Raw genomic sequence first — 11962 nt, 5'->3', positions numbered from 1 at the left:
TGTCAAAGTAAAATAGGAAATCGAGAAACTTGTTAGCTATTAATATTTATCCGGTTAAAGTCAACTGAGAAGGCAACCACTTTAATTAACTTTCATGATATAAAACTGAAAATTAGATGCACACCTACCCTCAAGCTTAGTTTATAATTTAAATGACAAGATCGGAACTTGATTAAAGTCCAATTTCTCCTTTAATGCAGTAATAAAGAAAATTTAAGCAGATTGCTATGGAAAGTCCACTTACATTAGGTACGGTCCTCACAACATCACTGTGTGCTGTTATCCTGAAAGATTGTCTAGAATTGTGCATGGAAAGGTTGAAGAAGCAACATTATTGTCTGATGTAGAAGCTCTGAGAAAATGTGTGATTGATGGTAGTGGTAGGTTCTGGCATTACATGATCCTATCATAATGAAAGCCTTCACTAGGAGTTAGTGCCTGTAAGGACAGAAGTTTGATGTCTGGTTATGAGATCTGATCAAAATGGCTGAAGATAATGAGAGTCCTTCTACTGTAAGAGATTGACAGTCATTATGTGTTATAGAATATGTGAGAAATTCCAAATCAAGTGGACTTTTGTGTAGAGTTGGCATTCTCTTAGTGGTTTTCACTTAGTGTCAAGTGAGGGAACATTGATTGTTCATGTCAGGGGAAGTTAAGACTATTGTTTGTATTTGTTGTAGTATAGATATTTGTGAAGCTTGTGTATGCAAAGTTGTTGTCTTCTGATAAGGATGAATGACAAAAACAATGTTGTGACATTTGACTTCTATGTATGGGTGATTATTCCTAAAGCTAATGTGTTGATCTGGATGTGTGAAGCTAGCTCGTGCCGGTGTGTCCATCAGGAGGTTGTGTAGAGCATCAGCAGTTAGGCATGGGAAAGTTTATTTTTCTGAAGAATATGAAAGAACTCTAGGAGTTTATATGTCCCTTGTGATATGGTGAAGTTTTAACATCATGTGAGGTGATACACGTGATTTGTTTTTTGTTTAGCACAACAGGATTACTATGACTGGGGGAGTTAGTAGTGTGATTGGGAGGTCATTAATTTGGTTGACAGGGTGTTTGTCTCAAGGTTAGTTGAAGAAGCTTGGTTTGGGTTCATGAAGGGTGAAAAGGTGGAAATATATGACATGATGTTATGACATGTTTAAGGACATAGTATCTACTGAGCCTAACAAGGAAATTTTCTATGATGACTTTGTGTAAGGACATGTTTAAGGACATAGAAGCTTGGTTTGGGTTCATTTAAACTTTGTGTAAAGTTTAAATGATGACTATGTGTGCATTGGATTTAAAGATAACTCTATCCATAAGAAACAGTCAAAAACCTCTTTGGAAAGATTAATTGCTTTTGGGAATGTTTCCTAATAACGCGTTTGACCATAGAACAAGACCAAAGACCATCGTTAATTTCTATGATTTCAAATGGCTATATAATGGAGTTACGACATATCGCATACATCAATTCCTGTCAGTATGTATTTCGTTTGTGTTCAAATAAGTTGTGTATGGGTTTGGTATTTTGATGGGTGGCTATGCCAAGTGCTATCCCGAAAAAGAGAAACATGGGTTGGGGATGTTATTCGCTTCTGTCATGAATTCTTATGTGAGGTCACCAAAAAGTGTTCATCCTTATGCATTGTCATGCCTTTTGAAGGAATTGGTTTAGTTGTGATTTGTGATCTGAGTTATGAACACAATTGTGATTTGTATTCTGAGTTATAAGAAGTGTGGGAATCCTCCCCTATCTTCTTCCTCATGTACACCACAATGTGTGTACTTAATAGAGGAAGTTGATGGTGATGTCTGTCGCACGCTCGCGAAAAATGAACGGAGTCGCCACCAATATATTTATCCCATAAGGGAAAGGAATATCAGAAAACCTAGAAAAGAATAAGAGCAAGGTCTTTCGACCAGAGAATCTGGTACGGGAGTCGGTTACGCAAGGGGAAGGTATTAGCACCCCTCACGCCCATCGTACTCGATGGTATCCACCTATGTTTGTTTCTATCTAAAGGGTGTATACTATGTCTATGCCTACATGCGAATGAATGCAAAAGAAATATGGGGAAAAGAAGGAATTATTTACAATTGTGCTCGTTCAAGCCCCGCGACTTGATGCCTACGTATCCTTTTCAGGAATCAGAGCGTCGTAGTTCGGCTCATGATTTTCTATTTGTTTTTATGTTTTTTAGTTGGGCGGAGTTAACGTTCGTGCTCTTGCATAAGGGGACAGCCTACGATGCGTTCGAGCGGAAATAACAACGCCCTTAAGAAAGAAGAGAGGGAGAGAGAGAAGATTTGGTTTGTATCTTTTAGGGTAATTCCATGATGACGAAAACCCACTAAAAGGCTTCGTATCACTTCTTTACTTTGTTTTAAGTATGAACATTTATTAAGTGTTTTAAGTGTTTTTTATTGGGTGTCTTTTAAGGGAAATTAATTTGTGACTTGAATCATGCCTTAATAGTTTAAGTGTTTAGAGATTAGAGAAATACATCAAAGCCTACGCCTCAATCATTTCTCTAAATAGCGGGTAAGAACATACATCGAGGCCTACGCCTCAATCATTTCTCCCACTAAGTAGAAAATAACATACATCGGGGCCTACGCCCCAATCATTCCTTTCCCACTAAAAAAGAGTATTAGCATGATTCGCGTCGTCCTTTTTTAGATGTTTTAAAATTGAAAAGGAAAAGAAGGAAAACTAGCCTAAAATGATTAACTAGCCTAATGTTATGATCATACCTAAATGTTAGGATTTAAGGGAAAACTTGCCTAAAGGTTATGAATTATGAGTCCTAAGATTATGGGAACATACAAGTGAAGTTACAAGTAAAAATCACAAGTAAGCATGATACAAAATTAGTACAAAATTGACTAAAAGCATGACTTGAAAATATATCACCAAACATGAAAACAAATGATTCAAAATATAGCGCGAAAATGAATTAAAAGATACTATTTATTTTCTATGGTTTTTATGTAAAAAAGAATTCAAATTAACCAAAACGAATTAAAAGAGAATTAGCCTAAACTAATATTTTTGTGATTATTTTTTATGTAAAAAATTAGCACTAAGGTCTAAAATTAGCATGAGAAAATATGAATTTTATTAGGTAAAAGAAAATAGAAAAAAAAATCTAACTAACCTAAAATAAAGATGATGGAAACATGGAGGTGCGAAATGAATACAGTGGTGTGAAGAGCAAAACGTACAGGCCCACAGGGGATGGCCCAACATTGCTTTTTTGTTATTGTTTCTTTAACACACCAAAAATGGCGTGTATGGGCCATAGGGGGTGTGTGCGAATAGCAGCTTGGCCCAAGAATTGTCTTTTTTGTTATCAGATTTTATGGAGATCCGTGGGCCAGGGGAGAAGAATTGTTTGGCCTAGAATTTTGTTATGATTCGTGTCATTATCAATCCAACATAATAATAATAAAAAAACAATTAAAAGAATAATAAAAAAAGAAAATAGAAAGGGGATTTAGGGTTGAAGTTATGACCTTTCAAGTTTCTTGAACGAAACTCTCTGCTCTTCCTCAAACGCGACGGCGGCCGGAAAGCTTAATCCTCCTCTCTGATCAAATTTCAGCGAACATCACCGTAACAATGCTCCGACCCCCACCGCAACAAGACCTCCCTCATCTCTTCGCTAAATCCTTCTCGGAGCAGCTCCCTGAATCGGAAACAAGCGGTGGACGTTGAGATTGTTTGGTTGAAATCGAACGTGATGAGTTACGATGAAGGTGCTACGTTGTTGTTGGTGCTGAGGGAGATTGTGCTCGAGGACGCTATAACGGGAAAGAGTTCTCGATGTGACCTCTGAGAGTTCGCGATGATGGAGAAATTTCTGAAGAGCGATACGTCGAAGATGATATTGAAATCGCATTTTGGTCAAGGTGAAAAGTAGTTCAGAGAGATTCTTCAATAGGTAAGATTCGTTCGTTCTTTTCTTCAAAATCTTGCGTTTCTGTTATCGCGCCACTAGGGTGTCATTGTAACTCTGTTGGATTTGCTTGTATGGTCTTGATGATGATAATCATCGTTGTTGTATGCAAAGAAAGTTGAAGAGGTGATGAAGATGTATGAAAGAGTTTGAAGAATGGTTGGTTGAAGAGACAGTTGAATTAGAAATGGTGGAGATAATGGTGATGGAGAGGAATGGTGGAGGTGAATGAAGGTTCTGAGATGAAGAGTGGTTGAGAGTGAAGAAATCGATTCTAAACAAAGATGGACAGTGAAGATTGGTGAGCAATGGTGAAGATGATTGCGGAGAAGAAGAAGGGTTGATGAGAAGTTCAGAGAGTGAAGGAAATTGAAGGTTCAGAGTGAAGGATGGTGGTGATAAAGATTGGAGAAGAAATGTGGATGAAAATGAATGATTGTGTGTGTGTATTAAGAGTGAAAGTGGTGGAGAGTAAAAAATGGTTGAGAGACTTAGAAATGAAGAATAGTACTGTTATATAGAGGTTAGTTCCAACTCAAATTTCTGTTATGAATCGGTTGACGGTTATAAATCAGTTTGAGTCAGTTATGAATTCTGTTTTGGTTGTTAGTTGTGAAATGAATGGTGAGGAAATAGGCTAGTACTAGGTTGTTAGGATTCTGTTTCAGTTGGTTACAAAATTGGTTATAGGTTGTTAGTTATATATTTGTTTTTGACAGTTAGAAGCTAAAGGTTCAAGTTAGTTTCAGTTAGTGGAAGCTGTCAGTGTTAGTTAGAAAACTGTTTGCTGTTAGATGGAATCTGAAAGTTAGTTACAAGGGTTTTAAAGTTGAGGGTTAGTTAAGGGTAGGTTAGTTATGAAGGTTAAAAGTTTGTTAAACTGATTGTTAGGTGATTATAAAAATCTGTTAGTTTAAAAAAAATGCTGAGTTAGGCTAATGTAATGGTTTGCACAATAATACGGGCTTGTGGATTTGTATGTTGCAGATTGCAGGGACTGTTTTATTTAGTGTATGGTTTTGAAAATTGTTAGGGTGAAGTGAATTGGTTAGAACTTTTGAATTGAGTATGAGTTTGTGAGAAAACAGGGCTACTGTTAACAACTTGTAACAGAAGTGGTATTTGGTGGATGAAACTTTATTTTGGTATTGAATGTGTACGAAGCTGACTATGTGAATATATGCAGTGTGTGGTGGTCGTTTTTTTTACCTCCCCGTTTCACTTGGGAGGACGGCACGCTAGACCCTTCACGCGAAATTTGGAAGGAGAATGCGCCCGGGGTGGGAGGAATTTTGTTTCAGTTCTTCCTACGATATCACACGAACTTTCTTATTGTCCTACGAGTAGGAAAGGGAAAAAAAGATCTCAACTAAACCCTAAGAGTTTGCTAAGTGTGGGGATTTCACCTAGACTAGAAATTCTGGAGTCCGGGGGGCCGGTTATACATAGGGAAGTGTTTAAACACCCTACATATCTGTAGTACTCTACAGGAACCTTCTCTGTGTCATTGTGATTGTGTTTATTGCTAATGATTGGGAAAGTTTCTCCTTTGTGTTAGGAGAGAGAATTGAATTGATTTTAAAAGACAAACAGACAGATAGACAAACAGACTATTTTTGGTATTTTATTAGCTCGCTGAGATTCCTTGTGAACCTCATGCCTACATATCCCTAGTGGAAGTCAGAGCTTAATGTAGTTCGGAGAACTAACTAGGGGAATTAATTATTTTGGTGCCTTGCTTGAAGCTCAAGGTTGAAGCTTTGAATTAAATCTCTGTTTACAGTAAAGAGACATGAAGTCATCTTTACAGAGAGGTATTTGTACTATTCTACCACAAACATTTTAAAAGAGTGACAGAATAACTGAATTCATTTCATTCAAGAGGGGGACCTTACTTGTGTATGTGCAAGTATACCAGTCAAATGCCTCTTAAATGAAAGAAAGATGCTCATCCAAATTAGGGAAAGTTACCACATGTCTGGGTTTTACTTCCAGCTCATGCCTTTCAAAATCCTAAATGGGAGACTTGATTGAAATTGAAATAAAATGTAATGTTTGTTTGAATGTGGTAGAGTAGTAAAAATATCTCTCTATAGAGATAAGCTATGTCTATCTACTGTATAAAAGATTTGACTTTAGCTGGCTTGCATGAGGCCCAAGCTTGAGGCTTTTTGATTGATTTATTGACTTATTGAAATGATAACTCTACTGGGGAAAATTTAAACTAAGGAGTTTTTTGGTGTTCTGTACAAAGCCCAGAATTGAGGCTGACTCTAATTGGAGAGTGTTTATTTGATGGATTTTATTTGGTGTTCTGTACAAAGCCCAGAATTGGGGCTGACTCTAATTGGAGAGTGTTTATTTGATGGATTTTAATCGGTGTTCTGTACAAAGCCCAGAATTGAGGCTGACTCTTTTTTAGGGAATTTATCTTAGCTGGAGAAATTGTCTGTTAAAAGACTGATTTTTGTCATGTTTTTGGAGGCTGACCCTTTCCAGGGGTTTTTGACTCTTTTGGGGAAATTATCTCCTAAGAGAATGAACCTTTGGTTTTTGAAGGACTGATTTTGGAGGCTAACCCTTTCCAGGGGTTTTTGTTGAAATGATAGAATGTGTGGAGGCTAACCCTTTCCAGGGGTTTTTGTTGAAATGATAGAATGTGTGGAGGCTAACCCTTTCCAGGGGTTTTTGTTGAAATGATAGAATGTGTGGAGGCTAACCCTTTCTAGGGGTTTTTGACTCTTTTGGGGAAATTATCTCCTAAGAGAATGAACCTTTGGTTTTTGAAGGACTGATTTTGGAGGCTAACCCTTTCCAGGGGTTTTTGTTAAAATGAAGGAATGATTTGGAGGCTAACCCTTTCCAGGGATTTTTGTTAAAATGATATAATGTGTGGAGGCTAACCCTTTCCAGGGATTTTGACTGAAATGAGTGGCAGAAAGATTATCTAGAGGAGACTTCTTATTTAAAGCCCAAGATGAAGGCTGACTCTTGCTGAGGATAAGCAAACATAGATCCTAGACTCTGCTAAGGAAGATTGATGAAAATAAGGGTGACAGAGACTGTCCATGTCTCTCATTCCAAAAAGTGTACTCAATGTGAAATTGAGACAAACTTAGCTTTTTTTAAAGTCTGGTTTAAATTGGAAGAAACTCACCAGGGTAGGCTAAAAGGTGACTAAAGACCAGTTCCTATGTTTATAAGAAACCTGATGGGTCCTTGTATACAAGCTCAAGAGGAAGTTGGAAATGCTTTTAAGAAGCCTGTGGGTCCTTGTACAAAGCCCAAGAGGAGGCTAATCGAGGGTCCTTGTTATAGCACAAGAGAAAGCTATGTGGTTTTGAAATTATTTTGGCTCTAAGCAAATGGGTAAGAGGTTTTACCGGGAATAATTCCTCTTTGGGTGGATGTGTCCTATTTTTTTGGATTCTAAGGTTTTTGCCAAGATGTTTCACCGGGAATAATTCATCTTGGGGGTTTGAACTACAGATCTCTAATTAGGAAAGAGCCTTCACCGGGAAGACATTCTCAATCCTAGGCCATATTCCTATAATATATATATATATATATATGGTTTAACTTTCCTAAGGTTTACACTCAAACGTAGTTCTAAACAAATATATGCACAGTTTATATTTGACAGTAATTTAAACAAAGACTGTAAATTGAAAGCTTGTAAAGCCTAACCTGGATGGAGTGGAGGCCTTTGAAGAAGTATGTACAAAGCCTTACCAGCAATTTTGTTGTTTTGATAACAGTTGAATATTTATGATAAACAATTAAGGGTTTTGAAAACAGAAGAAGTGAAGATGGACAAAGGTCACATAGGTATCTGAAGAGTTTCACCCAGAATAATGCCCTTCAAATACCAGAAGAATGTTTTGAAAACAGAAAGGAGATTTTGTAAATACAGTTTTTGGAAACAAACTATGAAAAGAAAGAAAGGTGTTGGGTCTTACACTCTATTAGAGGCCCAATGATTATTTACTGTTTGTGAAGCAGTGAAAATGAAGATTGGAATGATATAAGTTTTTGTTGTTTGAAAACCTTAATCATTTGATTTAATCAGAGATTGAAAACAACTTTGAAAATTGACAAAAGTCAACTTAATTAAGGTAAAGACAAAGATCTTTACCTAATTAAGACCTAAACAAATAGGGTTTTATCATAAAATTATCCACAAAATAATTAGGTTAAAACAAAATGAGTATATATATTTAAAGTATTTAAGAAAACACTTAGAAACATACTATTTTAAACCTAATGAAAATATATGAAATAAATAATATTTTTATGGTTTTTTTGATTATTCACAAAATAGATATATTAAATAACAAGTGTGTGAAAAATAAAGTGAAAATAATTTAATTTGATAGGTGAATTAATTGTGTGAAGTTTGTGAGAAAATGAAAGAAAATGGGTGTTAAAAAAATAGTTTTGGCCCTTGGAGGATTTGAACCAACGCCCTCTAGGTCACACACTCAAAATGATACCACTGGGCCAACGCGCGCTTGGTGTTTAAGACACACACCCAATTCATTATATTTTCAAACAAGTGGTAAATCATGGAAAAATAAAAGAAACAAAAAGTCTGGGGCGAGGGGGATTCGAACCCCAGACTTGAGGCATGAGGAGACTAAGAGCGCATGTGAGGCCACTAGGGCAAGTTATTCATTCGTTTAGAAAACGCCTATCATTAAAAATAAAATAAAATTTGCCCAAAGATTTGAAAAATGGCGCCACCCTCCATCTTCGTCTTCAACCTCGAGCTCAAAGATTTTCAAATTCCTAAATCTCTGGTTTCTCAACTAAATGGCATGATGTAAACATCAATCTTGTTCTAAATTTCCTCACGAATCCAGATATGTAACTAACATTTATTTATATTAACTATAGCTACCTAATTTCTCAGAGAACTCTAAGATCACATGAACCCTAAATTTGAAATTAAATGACAAACAAGATGAATAAATGAATGATGATAGAGGGTTTTCAATCCTCTGATGATGCTGAACAAGATAGAATCGAGCTTTATCACAAAGAGTACTTAAATTAAAGAGATGGAGTTCAGAAACTTACCTCTGAAAATGGAGGTCGTGAGGATGATAGAGAGCACCTGGGCTTGTATGAATGATTCCAAAAGCTTCCTTGGGACTCAGTGATGCTAACTGAATGCTTATTGTAACTTCAATTCTCCTGAATTGCTCTATGGACCTCCCTCGATTTGAGCTTCAAGTGGACATGGAGAGTGATGAATCTTGAGTTACAGATGAGCTGCAGCCATCTGAACAGCTTCACTATGACGGAACACGTCTGGATGCTTGGCTTTGTTGGAAACCTTCTGAATTGCTCTATGGACCTCCAACTGCAACATCTCCAAAGTGAAAGCAACAATGGCGTTCCTCCACTTACAGAAGTGATCCAGGTGCTTGGATCACCTCAAATGAACCCCTTTGAGATGTTAGAATGCTTACTTTCCAAAGATAAGCTTTGGTTTGAAGAAAACGATTCTTCTTGCCAAAGAACTTTGAAAAACCATAAGCATGAGAAGAGAAAGAGAAAGCAAGGAATATGGTTGCTTTGGTGTGTTTTCTGAATGAGAAAGAGCCCTCTATTTATAGGCAAATGATTCAGTACTGATTGAGAGAGTGAGCTTGCTTAGTGAAGTGAGTTTGGTTTCTTAGCCATGAAGAAAGTTTGAAAATATCCAAATGCAATGATGCATTTTCGGGCTAGCTTCCCCAACCATTGATCTTGCAGGATCTTAGGGGACATTTCTGATTCAAAGGAGGGCTCTAATTGGTTGGTGAGAAGATTCCTTGATGATTCATCATTTGCCATAAATTCAAGAATGTAATCATTACATAATCACATGCCTTTGTTTTTTGGAATCTTCTCCAATCCTTATGCAATGATGAATTTGGATGTATGGCATGTTTTCAGATGCATTAGAGGTCGTGTAGCATCACTTAGTGAAGCAAAATGCACAAAATTGCCAAGTTTCAAATTGTACATGACCTATAATTTCACTTCATGAGGCCAACTTTGAACAAGCATAACTCTTAGCTCAAAATGAATTTGGAGAAGGTTGAACACAATTTGGAAAGCCCTAAACATCTACTTCAAATCATTAGTTTATGGTTCCTTCATAATCATTTGGGAAATTTGTGAAAAATGAGCCCAAAGTTGGATGAAAACTAGGTTAAAAACACTTAGAAAAATTTCTAAGTTTTTATCACCTAAAGCTTCAAAATTTCAAAACTCTTAAATGGTTGATCTTTTGAAAAAAGTTCTTATGTAAGATGTTGTTTTATTTTTCATAATCTACAACTTTCATGTTGGAATTTTTTTGAGGTATGTAGGTGAAATTTTGAGTTCCCACAATGCCCTTAAAAACCCTAATTCCCGACTTTTTGCTCCTTGGTGAATCTCTTTGAATTTCTTTGGTCAAATGACTTTAATATCCATATATTGATGATATTGATCCTTGAAAGTCATGGTTTGACCAATAATCTTAAAAGTCAAAGGTGAACCCATATAGTTGACTTTTTCCTGATAAAGTGAAATTTTGGACTTTTGTGTAGAATCAAGATCTTCTCCTCAAATGAGTAATGTAAATGGGTTATATTGAGGTAGTAGAGGTTCTAGAATCATGTCTTGAGTTTTGGATCCATGCCCTAATTAAAAGTCTACTATCCTGGTGAATTAGGTCAAAAACCCTAATTGTCGACCAGATGAAAATGGTGACTGTAGACTTTGAATTGATGGGTGATGTCCAGTGGATCTTGTCATATGAGCTATTTGAAGATGATTGATGTCTTTGAATGATCCCCTGGGGCTTTTTAGGGTTTCCCAAAGGTGATCCCTGATTTTAGTCCTTGATAGGCTCAAAAACCCTAGTCTAGTGACCTGAGTAAACCTGTACTCAGATGACTGGGTGTCTAATCAATCATAGGTGAAAAAATGAATCTCTTGGGTCTTATGATTGTATTAGAGACTAATCCTTCTATTGATTGATCCTTTTCCTGAGTTTTCTTGTCTTTGAACACCCTTGATTGAATGCTAGATGAAGAAATGACTGCTCTGGGTACTTGTTTTGACCTGATGAAAATCCTAAAGATATGTCATCTCAGGGGGGTCAAATATTAGGGTATGACAGATGCCCCTATTTAAGTTTCTTTTATCTGGAGGGAGAGAGATTGATATCTCGATCTCTCCTGCGTGAAAGAGACTTAAATATCAAAGAATGCCCGAATTTTGGGCGCTCCTGAGATGTTGTAATTGATAAATTCTTTGCATGACTTGATCCCGTTGTCGCACTTGGCGGGGGATGAGGAGACAAACTCCTGTAGAAATACTTGATGTAGACTCTGGCGAATGGATGGCAGTGTAGGATGCGCAATCCATCTTCTTTAACTAAGTGTTGATACTTAGAAAAAGGTAAACAACCTCCCCTCGTTTCGGATGTCCATATCTCGAAACTGGTCTCAGTTGTGTTTGGACAATATCTCAGATAAAGAGAAAATTTCCAAAGGTTTGTTTCCTCATTAAGCTTCTCATCAGCACTTGGAGATGAGATACCATTTGATGGTAATAAAGAAACTTCAAAAGTTTGTTTCCTCATCAAACTTCTTACCAGCACTTGGAGGTAAGATACCATTTGACGGTAAATAAAGAAACTTCAAGGGTTTGTTTCCTCATCAAACTTCTTACCAGCACTTGGAGGTAAGATACCATTTGATGGTTAATAAAGAAACTTCAAGGGTTTGTTTCCTCATCAAACTTCTTACCAGCACTTGGAGGTAAGATACCATTTGATGGTAAATAAAGAAACTTCAAGGGTTTGTTTCCTCATCAAACTTCTTACCAGCACTTGGAGGTAAGATACCATTTGATGGTAAATAAAGAAACTTCAAGGGTTTGTTTGCTCATCAAACTTCTTACCAGCACTTGGAGGTAAGATACCATTTGATGGTAAATAAAGAAACTTCAAGGGTTTGTTT

The sequence above is a fragment of the Vicia villosa genome, linkage group LG6 (assembly GCF_029867415.1).
Source record: "Vicia villosa cultivar HV-30 ecotype Madison, WI linkage group LG6, Vvil1.0, whole genome shotgun sequence".
Taxonomy (NCBI): Eukaryota; Viridiplantae; Streptophyta; class Magnoliopsida; order Fabales; family Fabaceae; genus Vicia; species Vicia villosa.
The sequence above is the reverse complement of the archived record's forward strand: the minus strand, read 5'-3'. Positions refer to the sequence as shown.